The sequence below is a fragment of the Sphaerodactylus townsendi genome, linkage group LG08, assembly GCF_021028975.2.
Source record: "Sphaerodactylus townsendi isolate TG3544 linkage group LG08, MPM_Stown_v2.3, whole genome shotgun sequence".
NCBI classification, from domain to species: Eukaryota; Metazoa; Chordata; class Lepidosauria; order Squamata; family Sphaerodactylidae; genus Sphaerodactylus; species Sphaerodactylus townsendi.
The window spans coordinates 22,797,397-22,812,708 of record NC_059432.1 but is presented as its reverse complement, the minus strand read 5'-3'; positions in this window follow the sequence as shown (position 1 = coordinate 22,812,708).

The window sequence follows — 15,312 nt, the reverse complement described above, 5'->3', positions numbered from 1 at the left end:
GTCATTTTATTTTGTTATTCCTGCAAGCAAATTGAATTATGAGCCTTACAAATGGAAGGGCCAGGGCACCAAGGTGAAGCTGTGCTTACCGCATCAGTCGGACTTAATCTGGCCCTGACTGCAGATGCCCCCTTCGCTTCGCGTTGTTCCTTGGACTCCACTGGCCTGAGGAAAGACAGTTTCAGGAGGCATGCAAGGCTGCAGTAGGAGGGAGAAACTGCCTTCCTCAAGCATGATTCTGATCACACGTCTTTGGATCCAAGAGACTGTATCTTGATTTTTGAAGTAAATAACCTGTATCACTGCTGTTCATTTTTCTCTCTCAAGAAGTGATTCACCTTTAGCAACATGGTAGAAACGCTAACTGAGCAAACTGTGCTCTTCCCTTAAGGTTATTTGTGTAAGTTCTTTTGAACTTGAGTTAAGAAAGAGTGGTTTGCCTATGGCTATGCAATTAGTTCACAAATCAGTTGAGATTTAATGGGGAGCCTACAGATTTAAAAAATCATTGTTCACCACAGCGCTATTCTGTCTCTCCTCTTGCTAGTCTTCTTCTGATACGATCTTCTGGAACACTGTAACCTTGGAAACAGAAGGACATTTATGTCTGATCAGGGTTTAGAAAAAGTCTAGTGTCTATATCTCAGGTTGCTGAACAAGGGAATATTGGAAGGGTAGAATAGTTACGATACAGAAGGAGAAAAAAGAGCACATGTTAGTTTATGCGACAGCAAGATCTTGATCTGGGAGAGATCTTTGGTTGCTTGGGGTGAGGGAGTCACACGCAATCAGATCTTCACATTCGTTATGAGACAACTTTGACCATGCTGAAATGAGAAAGCTGGCCATCTGTACATCTGAATGGTGGGGAGGCAGTTCAGTACAAAGCCATGAAAACGAACCCTTCCCACATTTCTGATCACATTTCAAAAGGAAGGCCAAACCAAGTTTCTTGTTCATTCCTTGTAATCACAAAAAGGATGTCATGCCTCTGAGTGGTCTCAGACTATGTTCTTGACCCCATTACTTGGGGCAGGTTCCCAGTGGCTCTTCCTTGGCCTTGAATGCCCTTGTCCATTAGCCCTGGCACCTCGCTCTGATATGCAACAGTGTGGATCGCTCACATCTCCATGCCATCCAGGGGCGTAACGAGGCAGCCCTGGGCAAACTGTAGCCCTGGGCAAAACCTGAGTTGGATGCCCCCCCCCCAATGGGCGGCCACTTCACCACAACCAATTTATTTTTGCACCAGGACATTGGTGCCTGCAGGGGGTGCATTTTTAGACATATCAGCACCACAATTTCAGCATATCATCAGGATACTGTCCTTATGCTACTCCCCTAGACTGGTGAGGTTTGGTTCAAGGAGTCCAAAGTTATGGACTCCCAAAGGGGGTGCCTCATCCCCCATTGTTTCCAATGGGAGCTAATAGGAGATGGGGGCTACAGTTTGAGGGTCCATAACTTTGGCCCCCCTGAACCAAACTGCACCAAACCTGGGGGGTATCATCAGGGCAGTCTCCTGATGAGACCCTGAAAGTTTTGAGACTGTGCCTTCAGAAATGCCGCCCTCCCAGCCTGCAACCCCCATTGACAGCAATACAGAAAACTCAATGCAGAACAAAGATTCTTGGGCAAAATTCTGGGATGTTCCTGCAGGGGGCGCATTTTTGGATGGATCGGCACCAAAATTTCAGGGTCTCATCAGGAGACTTCCCTAATGATACCCCTCATGTTTGGTGCAGTTTGGTTTAGGGGGTCCAAAGTTATGGACCCTCAAACTGTAGCCCCCATCTCCTATTAGCTCCCATTGGAAACAATGGGGGATAGGAGCACCCCTTTTGGGGGTCCATAACTTTGGACTTCCTGAACCAAACCTCACCAAACTTGGGGGGTAGCATAAGAACAGTCTCCTGATGATACCCTGAAATTTTGGTGCCGCTATCCTAAAAACTGCGCCCTCTGCAGGCCGAAAATGGAAAACCACTAAAATACCCAAAAACGAACCCAGCATTTTGATGCCCCCCACAAGGTGATGCCCTGGGCAGCTGCCCACCTTGCCCAATGGGCATTACGCCAGTGAATGCCATCCATCTCTGTGGTACCAACTGTCTCCCCAGTAAACCTGTAGGTATGGCTGGAATCTTAATCTGGAGCCAATCTCTGGACTGTGTCTCAGGGCTCTCCCAGCTCACATGGTTCCTCCTGGGCCTTTGGCTAAGCTGCCTGGCCCCATGCCTCTCAGACCGTGCTTGGTCTCTTTGACTCCCAGCTGTGGGATGTCCCCTTCATTGAGTGCTTGAATGCTCCTGTTTGGCCATCTCCTACTGGAGCCTATCTGGTGCTGAATCAGGTTTTCCTGTGCCTGTTTTCTCTCACCTTGGGCAGACTGAAGCCTCTCCCAACCTCCATTGCTGCACTTCTCACCCCACTCCTGTAGGCCTGTTGCTGTCAGGCCTGGCCATGCCGGGCCTGGCATTTCACACGTGCACACCAAGGCCACATCTCACTTACCATTATCATTGCCAGAGGCTGAGGAGGTTTTCTATTGAATGCTTGTAACTAGCGAATCAGGCATGTCTCTTTCCTTATCTCTAGCCTTCTGGAGGAGGGAAGTGTCTCTTGCCACCATAACAATGCTTCTTTCTCACTGTTTATTATGCTGATGTTTTGGGGATGCGAGAGAGGGGGGATCATGGGATGCGCAATGTTTCAATGTTTCAGGTATATACTGGGGACAGAGGCAGAGCGAGGGAAAACTGCTCCTGAGGTGCGTACGCACCCTGTTCCCCCACCGCAGCATCACCTGCCCCCACCCCACTACACCCCCGCCACACCTCCTTGACGGCCCGGCCACACCTCCACCACTGCTTCACCCAGGGCACTACGCCAGCGACTGGGCGTCAGGGGACAAAGCCTCAGCTTTGGCTTCCTGACTCTTGGGTTGACACAGTTCCAATAAAGCTTTTGGAACTTTCCTGAGTCTTGTTTGCAGACTGGAGAAACAGACCCTTATAGTTGCCAGCCTTTGAAGGCCTGGGTGGCCAGGTTAGGCCCTGCTCCTCTGTTGGCGACAGTGACCTCTTCCAGCCCAGCAACATTGAATTCCAGTGGGGACATCAGAAGTGCCCCATTGATGTCCAAGTTCCCGCGGGGTATGTGTGTGTTCAAACAGCCACAAGGCAATTTAAAATAGCAGAAAGAATATGTGGCAAACATGATTGGCTCTCTGAACTGTAGATGATATTCTGGCTTTAGGCAAATTCACAATATGCTATAAATTGATGATTTGAGTTTTGAATTGGAAAAAAATATTCATTTGCTTTGGAAAAGCAGGAATAACAAATACCCTACACATTTTATTTTTGTTTATGAATTTTAAATGCCTAATTGGGAGTACAGGAAAAAATCAAATTAGAGAGAATAAAACTATTTATGCAGTCAAATTCTGATTGGGATCAGTTGTGCAAGCATTTTGTCCTAAATCATGTTTATTCTATTCGTATGTTTAAGAGTATTGGAACCCCTACAAGCAACTTCCAAGTACTTTGGCAATTTTTTAGTCATTTCATGTCCTCATATTTTGAAGGAATATCCAGTCAAAATAAACAGGGGTCAATTCATTTGACTGAACTATCTCAAAATTGTGCCCCAGGTTTAACAGCTTCAAAAATCTCTCCAACGCTGTATCAAATAAATGGAACTCAAAGAGTTTTCAGCATCCTGCCCCAATTCACACGGAGGTGAGTTATTGACCTGCTGTCACTGTACATTTTCTGGATCTTGACACATTTGCTGAATTGGCTTCAGAGTCTACAAAACAACCAATTTTACATTGTGTTTCCCACATAACAAGTTAACGGCAAGAAAGTTGAAATGTGGCTAACCGTTTGAAAAGAGCAAACCAATGGGCAGTTCCTGTCTGAATCAAAGAAAAGCTGCAATCAGTAATTTATCTAATGGCACAAACATTATGGCTTTCCATATAAATGACACTACATTGGTGCTCCTGAGTTTACTACTTTAGTTCCTCTCATCCACTAAGGAATGAGGAGCAGCAGGAGAGGATCAAAGGCCCAGGCAGGACTTTCTGGGGGATATACTGATTCACTTCCCCAGCAACTGCACCCTGACCATTTGGGTTTGGGGTGCAGTTAAATGCCAGCCAGTGGGGCTAGCCCCACCCCTAACACCATATGAAGTTTGAGTGGCAGGCCACCTGCCCTGCCATGATCTCCATGTGGTCCATTTGTTGCTGGCCTCAGCTGGCCGGGTCCAGCTTTAAACTGCAGGTTTCCAACCTCACTGAGGCCAGCAGCAAACCTAATTCAGAAGGTTGGCCAGCTCTAGTTTTATACTGTTGGCTCTGCCCTCATGCTCAGCCTGGAAGTGGTGCTTGGGGGCGGGGGGGGCACAGAGCCAACAGTATATAACTAGAGGTTGTCACCTTTGGGGCTTATTTTGCTGCTGGCTTCATTGAGGCTTAGCTGCAGGTTGGTTACAGTGGAATTTGGGGAGGGGATGGCTGACTCTGCACTTAGACCCCAGGGTGGCTCTGTGGTCCAACTATGCCCCATGAGGTGCAGTTGGGGGACACAGTCCCAAGAGTGACCCTTGGCACTGCTTTAGTGAGCTACGTCCCTGCTCTCATCAAAACAAATAGATAACATTCACACATGGGACAAATGTACATCACTTAGGGACATTATTATGATGTAGGCAGCTGACATTGGGTGGCCTGGTCTTTGCTGAGAAGGACCCAATGAGGCTGCAATGCATTGTTTTTGTAGAGCAAGCAGAGGTCCATGAGTGCTATCTCTACAACCTTCCAACTATTTGTCACAGTCATGAACATTTTGTTATCTTCCTGGATTGCCTTTCAGGGTTTGAATTGGGAGGCACTCTTCTGCAGAGGTTTCAGTTCTACTTGGAAGGTAGGTTCCAGAGGGTAGTACTGCAGCCCTGCTATTTGGATCCTGACGGATAGTGACACACAAGGTTCCATCTTGTCACTGCTTTTTTAGCATCTATATGAAGCTGCTGGCTGAGCTGGGTTGTCATCAATATCTCCTAGGATCAGAAAGAGGCTGTGGAGACCATGAACTAGTACCTGGAAGCAGTTCTGAGATGGATAAGGACAAACAAAATTAAACCTAATCCCAACAAAATGGTGGTACTACTGGTAGAAAGAAGGATTGGCACAAGTCTTGAGGTGTCTCCTGCTTTGGATGGGATTGCACTCTGCCAAAAGAAACAGATTTGTAGCTTAGGGGTGCTGCTGGACATGGAGCTACTGTTGGATAAGCAGATGAGAGCAGTGGCCAGGAGTACTTCCCACCAGCTGTTTTCTTCCCTAGCCAAAAAAGATCTAGCCTCTAAGATGCATGCCCTGGTAGCAACAAAATAACACTCCAGTAAGGCACTGTATAAGGCTGTTCTTGAAGAGTGCTTGGAAGGCACATTTGGTATAGAAGATTTCAGCCAGAACACCGACTGGAGTGGGTTGAAGAGACAATTTTACTCCAGTCTGGTTCCATCTACACAGGTTCCCAGTCAGCTTCTGGTCCCAATTCAAGGTGCTGGTATGGACCTTCAAAGCCTTATAGAGCTTGGGACCAATATATCTAAAGGGCTGGCTATTTCCATATGAACCTACCTGATCATTGTGCTCACCTTCAATGACACTGTTTCTTTATCACCATCACCATCACCATCACCATCATCAATTCAACTTCCATGCTGCCCCTCCACTCACAGGCTCTGCCACTTGAGTTATATAGGTGACAACTAAGAACAGGCATTCTCAGTCATGGCATCAAAATAATGGCATTCCCTCCACAGCAAGATTTATTTATTACCTTCTATGATCTTTCCTTTAGCAGATTAAGGCTATTTTATTTGGTGTTCCCTTAATGAACCCCATTTACCTTCTTCTTTTATGTGTTCATGTTTTGTTGAATTGTCTTCATACATACACACACATTATATATTTTAATGTGTTGACTTTTAATTGCCCTGGGGTCCCTGAAAGGTGTGTGTGTGTGTGTTTCCAAAGTTCTTAATAAAAATTACTGCAAATAATTTTTGGTTTACCTCTTTATACCAAAATGGACATACTAATTTCCCTGTAGTTTTTGCCTCTGCATTTAAAAAAGTCAATTATTTCTGATTGCTAAACTATTTTTCTTTTGTGCACATCTGCAAAATTTGGACGTTTGGTGCAAAACTATTAATTTTTAAAACAATGCCTCTAGCGGCTTTTGTTCTGTCCAGAAGCTTGGTAGCATCGATGGGTTGTACAGTCTACTTTGATGTTCAATGTAAAGCACTGAAATAATAACACAAGAGTTTTTTGTGTCCTAAAGATACAGTTAGCAAAATACTTCAGGATATTAGGATGTTCTTGATCACCTACTTCGTCATTCACTGTCAAAATGGAGCCCAAACATTTAAATAGATCTTATAGACGTAAACTAATATCTGCCACTAATTTCTTTGAACTAGCACAAAACTATATACAAAAAAAGACTGCCAAAAGAAGCTTCTGCCTCTGAATCCACACTGAAGCACAATTTCAAATAAAACCAGTATTTCATACATACATACAAAAGAGAAGTTAACAGAACTGTTTACAGAAAAAAATAGTTTCAGCTTAATCCAGGGGAGGCGAATTCTCATCTGGATGCAGCGCAGGCTTACATTGGTGAATGTGACCTTGCTGGGGCACTTATGTTGGCTCCCAGCTGCTGCAGAGCCCTGGGAAAACCAGTTGTGGTGCCCAGCTCACCATGGGTGCTTCCCTGCCACCCCAAGCTGTGTCGGAGTGGCAGGGGACATGGCATGGGTATTCCCAGGGTGGAGCTGGCTTTAGTCAGCTTCCACCACCACTTTAGCCCTCTTGTGCCTGCAGAGTAGGGCTCAGACATATGCCGCAGTTTTCTCAACATATCGCCACTTCCCCCTATGGGAAAGGAAAACTAAAGCAAAGGAGATAAAGTTAAGGGTTTTTTTAAAAAAAACTTCTGGGGTTTCCCACACCATGAGAAAGCCCTTTGGGGGGAGTGGGGCGGGGCTGGAGCAACGCCATCTCCCACCCTCATGTCAGATCTAGATTGAGTTGTACAAAACTAAGTATTTTTTATTCTGAAGTTAAGAACATCGATGAGTTCTGGACAAGGATGCTATTTGGTCTACTACTTTTTGCTCGTATGCTATATATAGCACTCCTAAACACTTAAAACAGGTCCCCCCCTCAACATATGAAACTGAATTACATTTGCTACGAATGTGTGTGTTATCACACTCATTTCTCCATCCCCACATTCATCTATCTGGTATATTTATACATTGAAAAACTAATTATGTAAACTACTGAGGTGGGGGAGAGAGCTGTGAACAAGAATTCCAAGATAAATGGGAAATGTTTTTATCATGAATGAAAAAGTAATAATTGATGATGCAGAACACTGTTGAAGTGGTATGATTAAATAATAAAAAACAGCTTGCTAAGGCTCAGTTTTGAAAGAATTGTGTTGGAAAAAAAGAAAAAAAGGATTTTAAAATAGAAAGAAAATTATCAGAAACAAGAACTAGAATAGAAAGAAAATTATCGGAAACAAGAACTAGAATAGAAGGAAAATTATGTTAAACAATAGCAACTATATATTAATGTTTCTAAAATCATTATTATCTTCCCATTGAGTATTTTTATGCTTTTATAGATTTTTTTGTATAATTATGTCGACTTTTAAGTTTCCAGAATTGTAACAAATGTAGATCTGTTCTCTGTTTCTATTCTTGATCCACGCTATTTCATATAGATGTCTCTGTTATTAATGAAATTTTTAAAAGGAGGATTCTTATCCAATAAAGCATTACAAACTTCCTAAAGGAAGTTGCAGCACAGCTGACATAGGCAACTGGAATCAGAACTCTAGTGCCAGCCAATATTGAAAGCCTTCTTCCTTGGGAATATAACCCAGACATGGCCAAAAGAGACCACAGGAAACCATCATGGAGTAGTTAAGGTGGATACCTGAAATGGCAAGTTACCGACTCAACACAACAAATACATGTGATAAGACTTATCAAAAAACATAGCTATCTTGTAAAAACTGAAATGTCCCATGATTAGACCTCAGCATTCATTCATGGGAGTGTAGTGATTTGATCACACATGCCTCTATGCACATGTTTCCTGTAGCTCAGTGGTTCTCAACCTGGGGGTCGGGACTCCTTTCACAGGGGTCGCCTAAGACTCTCTGCATCAGTGTTTTCCATCTGTAAAATGGATACATGTTAGAGTTGGGGGTCACCACAACATGAGGAACTGTATTAAAGGGTCGCAGCATTAGGAAGGTTGAGAACCACTGCTGTAGCTGTTTCCGCCCCACCCCCACCCCCACCCTCCCATCTATCCAGTTATGGGTCTGGGACATACATTATCCAACAAGCCACAAAAAATTTAGCATGCAACAACAGCAACTACTCAGCCAGTTGCTATTCTAAAGCGCTGCGCCACACACGCGGCCGCCATTGCAGGAGGGGAGGCCGGGCAAAGAAGCCGTCTGTTTGGCACCAGGTCGAAGAGTCGACGTTGCGGCCCTTCATGTGCATGTGTGCCTGTTCTGGCGCATGCGTAGTTGGCTGCCAGGAAGTCATCTTGCCCAGAGAAGGGCAGGATTGACGTGAATTGGAGTTGGCATGCCCTTGCGAGGCACAAGAGCATGCCGTTGGTATGGGGGCTGGGCTAGGGCTTATTTAAAGCCCTGCCTTGTGAACCGGCCCCATTTGGAGTCGAAGCGACACGTTTTTCTGCCCACCCGATCCTTGCTATTTCGAATGTTTGAATGATGTTCTTGTCATAGGCATTGGCGGGTTGCGCATGGGGGATGATCTGCTGGTAGGGGGAGCTGGGAGAGCTCCCCTGTTTAGCACACCTCATTAGGAGGTGGGGGTGTAGCAAGCTCTCGGTAGGAATGCCCTGCAGGGGGCTAAGAAGCTTGCGCCCCTAGCGTGAGTTGGAGGGGGCCTCCAGTCATGGACACTTCGCCGGTCTGGTCTTTGTCTCACTCCAATCTTTTGCTTGGTTTATTCCTCCAGCAGCTGGGCTGAGGAATTGGTTTGCTCTGGGAGACAGCACTAATGCTGCCCAGATGCTTGGATCACCCCCCATGCTGCACCATCTAGTTTATCCTATGCTTTCTGCGAATGAAGTTCTTTGGCTATGGCCACTTTTCTTATCCACTTAATTTGTGTTGGTGTGTTATTTTGTAAAGGGTAGCTGAGCGGGAAGGGCCATACATCTACCTGCAAATGCTATTACTGAACCTACACAAAGGTATTCAAGCTATTGGCTATTATAAACTGCAAACAAATAAAAGTCATCCTATGAGATACTCAACTTGATCATGAATGCCCACAGCAAACAAGGTATATCCAGTTTCTAAAGTCAGTTTCGCAAACTTTAAATCATCCCTAATTCTTTGTATGGGAGGGAAAACAAAATGGTATAACTAGACTTTGTCAGATTTTGGAAGCTAAGCAGCCTCGGTACTTGGAAGGGAGACCACCAAGGAAGACTCTGGAGAGGAAGACAATGGCAAACCACCTCTGCTTCTCACTTGCCTTGAAAACCCCTTGCTGGGGTTGTCATATACACAATTTCTATGTATGCAAAAACACTGGAAAGCACACACTCTCCCTGAGACATTTTATAGCCATTCCCTTAAAGCTTGATTCACCTGAACAAAAATACTCACATTCACTATGATAATTCACTCTTGCCAACATTTGATGTCAATTCTACTTTGTGATTTAATCAACTGCACCAAACAGCAGGAGCCCCCAGACAAATGGTGGGAGTAGCAGGGGTGAGTTCATCACAAGCTTATATTAAAATCTGAATTTAAGAAAGATTCAGGACTTTAATACTCACCTTTGTATTAGAGGATAGTTATTACAGTTCAACAGAGTTCACATTTGAATCCAGGAGTTCCTGTAGCAAAAACTTCTCAACCCTTACCAACAAGTCTGAAAAGAGAAGAAAACAGACATTCTAGATTAGATGGCTGTGACCGTGGAGTTCTAGGAAAGATTATGACATCATAGGGACATTACAGAAATCAGAACACAAGGAAATATTTTACATGGGCATTTCATGATAGTTTCTTTGTAAGAGATTATGTGAAAAATAAAAACAATAATAGCATCACAGAGTTGGAAAGGGGCCCTCTATGTCATCTACTCCATTCCATTCTTACTGTTGGGAAGGTTTTCCTAAAGTTCAACTGAAAACTACCCCCCTTTGTAACAAACCCATTATACCTAGCCTTGTCCTCCGAAACAGCAGAGAATACATATCTGCTCTTTTCTATGTGATCCTTAAGAAATAAATGAAATTAGAACAAGAAAATGGACAAAAGTTTGTTCATGATAATATTTAAATTTAAATTTCAAACTTTTAAATTTCAGAACTCAGCAGCTAATAAATCTCATAATCAAAACTGTGAGCAATGCACAAACAGTGGCTAGCAGTCAGTAGACTGAATAGCTTAATACTTTACTCAATCACTAGTGTGAACAGAGTCTACAAATAAGTCTCTGAGACAACTAATGGCCCAATCTCCAAATCATAGAATCATCCCACAATTCACATCAATGAAAGCTTCTCTGCACTCAGTAGAACACCCACAACGAGCTGCCAGTATCCAGTAGTGTCTGGCTTCGACAAATCTTCAAAGGCTTGTGAGCATGTGGAATTTTCAATGTATATAAATTCGTTCAAAGAAATTCGTTCAAAGAAATATGTTCTCACAATTCAGTTTGCTGCTATCTTGCAGTAAAATGTCCCTTTAATAACTGCTAGCCATTGTTTGTGCATTGCTCACAGTTTTGATTACTACTTCACAACCTTTCACCTTTGCATATTCAATGGACCTTGTAACGCATCCTACTTCTTAGAAAATAATGTCTGATTTTTAAAATAGGTTTTAAAATAGGTGAATTACTCTCCAGGCAGGGTTCACAGAGCTTCTCTTATAGCTGGGGTGCTGCTTGGACAATTGTTATCAGTAGGTAATTTTCCCCAAACGTACCTCTGTTTTGCATTTTCAGAATGCATTAAGGATACCTGTGGTTTTAAGATGAATGCAATCTGTGACAATTGGGATTATAGTCATTATGTTAGAGTTAGAATCAGGCACCTCTGTGTCTTAATAAGACTTTGTCCTCCAGGAGACACAAAATAGGAACATCTTGCCTCTGACAATTGGGACTCCTTTGTCATAGGCAGGAAATTTGTGCTCCGAGAGTCTTTCCAGCAACATGTGAACTCTGTGAGTTTTGAGAGGCCTTTTTAAAAAGTAAACTTCTAAGTTCTCTTTATTTTCATGGTGGAAAATTTGTTCAGTGTGTTCCACATACAGTGTGTTCCACATTTGTTCAGTGTGTTCCACATACAAAACATAACTTTATCATACAAAAGGATACCCTGAAACTGACAAACCCTTTATTATGTTTCTTGAATCAGGAATGAGTAGTTTAAAATACATTTGCCACTTGAGAACTTCACACTTCTTGCTTTAAAAAAGAAAAGTCATATGGGATCAGGCCACAGTATCGTATCATCCAAGACCAACATCCTGTCTCTCATAAAGGCTGACTACCGCTATCACAAAGTCTGAAAGCTGGAAAAAGGCAACTGCCTTCCCAGCACTAACAGCCCAATCCAGCGGGGTGGTGGAAGTGACTCCTGAAGTTGGTACAGGGCTGCACAGGGGGATTTGCCCTTCCCAAAGGACTTATGCCAGTAAAGGGGTCCCTTTCCACTATATCCTGCATTTATATTTGTAAATAAACATTACAAAGGCATCAGAACCCTCTTCAGTCTCTTATCTAAGAGAAAGTATGATTAAGTTCTACCTTGGACATTCCACTGCTTGGAAAAGTGGGGAACGCTCAACACAGTAATTCAGGAATTTACTGTCCAAATTAATTACATTTGTTCAGTGATTCCCAATACAGTGCTATGGAGCTTCATTATATCCAGCAGTGTATCTCCGGCACTTATTTGCTAACTTCCCCAAATACCACTAAAACAAATAGTTAGTCCTGGTTTTCCTCCACTTTTCTGTAGAAGGAGTAGCTTTAAAGATCCAAGGAGGCACTGACTTTGAGTTTACAGAAGCATCCAACCAGAAATAGTAAACCCATTCTAGAAGGATACTTGGTTTGGAACCTCGGAATATTTTGTAAAATGCCACATCAGAAACCATTTTGTGACAGCCAATTTGAGATGTCACACCCTACCCCTTTTTCAAAATTCTGAAAGTGCCCACAGGCTCAACGAAGTTGGGGATCCCTGTGCCAAATGCGCAAAATCACACATTGCACCAAATCATACCAGAATAAAAAATAGATTCTCCCCTTTAAACATATAAAAAGTTATTTTAATCTATTTCTGATACTAATCTATTTTACATATCACATATCTATTTTAAGGAGCTGGGACAGAAAGTGGAACATTTGTGATGTCTTTTTAATACTCTGCTTCATGGTACTTGTATCAGTGGAAAGGGGCATTAATAAGATGTGCACACTACTACTCCTATCAACTCCATATCTCTCTTTCCGTACTCTAGTATCATTGACAGTAGTGCCCAAAGGTGACACAAATTTGCAGTGGCTATGAATCTGAAGCCTTCTTCGTATTTTTTTTCCAACTCTAGAACAAGGCTTCATATCAACATGCTGGAAAATATTATCTCTGAGCTTTACTATAGTTACTATGGTAATAACTTGGCTATGGTTTGAAGTTTCACACTTTCCAGATGGCATTTTCATATTGCCTTAACAGCCCCAAATGCCACAGTGATAGAAAGGCAGTTCAGTAATAGACGCCTCTCTATCCAATTACACTGCGTGCTACTAAGCATGGTTTTCATATTCAGCGCTGTTTTCCAATAGATTAACTTAAATGTACTCATATTTCCTTATGTTGGACATTAGAGAGCATGAAATATTGCTAAAGGAAGACATTTTTGTATAGCTCCCAGTTACCATCCCAACTAAACACGGCAGTTCTTTCTTGATCATATTTTGCTTTCTAATCCCACATGCGAGAGAAGCAAGAATTTCATTTTTCAAGCTGCCAATGGAGAAAAGTTTGGGCATTTCATGTACTGCAGTAACAAGAATTGAAATGAAATTGCTGTATTTTAATGCACCATGCTCTAGAATCAGAAAATATTTAGTTTAACATAAAAGTAGGAAATGTGATAAAATATTTTACATTAGACTTAGGAGAACAGAAACATATCTTCCTGCCATTTAAAAGTGGAATATTTGGTGCCAGGTGAGGTGATGTGGTGGTCTTCTACCCCACCACGCCACAAAAGGCACTGCCCTCACTTCAATTCACTTGTCTCTTTCATCAGGATACATAAAGAAAAACCTCTGATTACAATCTTAACTGGAAGATAGGTTAGTAGTACATCGGGAGTACCATTTTTATGTCAAAAAAGTGACAGTTGGCCATGCCCCTTTGTGCTAGGTCCTTATCAATGAGGGTGGGGTTGGCTTTAGGAGTGGTTGCCTAGCAATCAGGGCTTTTTCCTCCTTTCCACCTACTTTAGGTTCCGTTGCCATCCACCTTTCCAGAGAGAATCCGCCCACCTGCCATTCTGTGCAGTTCATGCAGCCCATTGTGGGCAGATTCTCTGAGCACCCACCGGTTAGAAAACCCCCAAATATGTTTTCTCCCCGTGGCAGTGAGTATGACCACCATTTTAGTCATGTGTTTACAGGAACACATTCATTATTGTGTGGCAATTTCTCTTTTTTTTAAAAAAAATTGTGTGTTGAACATGTACAGCTACGCAGATGCAGCCAATTGGATTGTGGGTCAATCAGCATGGCTGTGGGCAATGGTGGGATTCAAATAATTGAACAACCAGTTCCGGTGGTGGGATTCAAATAATTGAACAACCAGTTCAGGTGGTGGGATTCAAATAATTTAACAACCAGTTCCGGTGGTGGGATTCAAATAATTTAACAACCAGTTCCGGTGGTGGGATTCAAATAATTTAACAACCAGTTCCGGTGGTGGGATTCAAATAATTTAACAACTGGTTGTATACAAGCACTATTTTAGCAACTGGTTCTGCCAAAGTGGTGCAAACCTGCTGAATCCCACCACTGGCTGTGGGGATTCATTTCTGTATGTCTTTGCAGCTACACGTGCATTGAAGAAAATAAAAAAAAGAAGCATTTCTGTGCAAAGGCACAAAAGCAACACAGTTTTTTTCTTCGGGCTCTAGTCCGTTGGGATTTTGCAAGTTTCTGTCTCAACTCAATTATAAAAGGGTTAATTGTCCATATGTAAACAAGTTGCTGAAGTCACTGTTTATGACCTGATCTATTGATTAGCGGTTGGTCAGTCAGATAGCCATTGCTTACATGTGACCACGTACAGATGAAGTTATAAAGTTAACTCTGATTATTTGTTTGAGCAGACACAACACCAGCACCACCACCACGAGCACGAGCACGAGTACAAGACAGCAGATCGGTACCAAGATGTAACCAATATGTAACCAGATCGGTACCAATATACAGTCATGTATATGTGTAACAGGAAAGAAAGGATTTCTTATTTTGATTTGATTTGTTTCGATTTTTAATGTGTATACCACCCTCCCCCAAAGGGCTCAGGGCAGTGAACAGCATCAAAACATAATACATCATAACATAATACAGTACATAACTCTATGTAACCCTCCCTTTATGGTTAGTAAACTCATATATAAAAAGCAACTGAGAATCTGTCTGTTCTGTTCTACTCTGCTAATAGAAATGCAAAAGGTCTGCTTAAATCCATGTTTTCTCCTGCCTCCACCAAAACGTAAAACTTGGAGAGAAAATGGGAAGTCTTCAACCATGGTGTTTTACAGACCTCTATACTACTTGCTCCCCTTCCTATCTCATAGCAGGGCACGAGGGTGCTGATAACCATTAGTATTGTGAAGGATGCAAGAGGGAATCAGTTGTGTGGGGAGTGGGGGTGGCCCCCCTCCCCCAAAAGTTGTGAGTGTTGATACTGGGACAGGAAAGTTGGCTACATTTTTAGAAACTCACTCAGAGAGTTTTTCTGGTCACAAAAAGTCAGCTTTCTTCTATCAATCTCCAGTCATCTCCTGGAAGTTACCTGGAACACCCTTGAACCAAATGCATACACCAACCTCTAACAATTGACCATCCTTTGTACTCAAAGACTTTACATTCCCACACATACTTGCAAACAGGGCAATTACC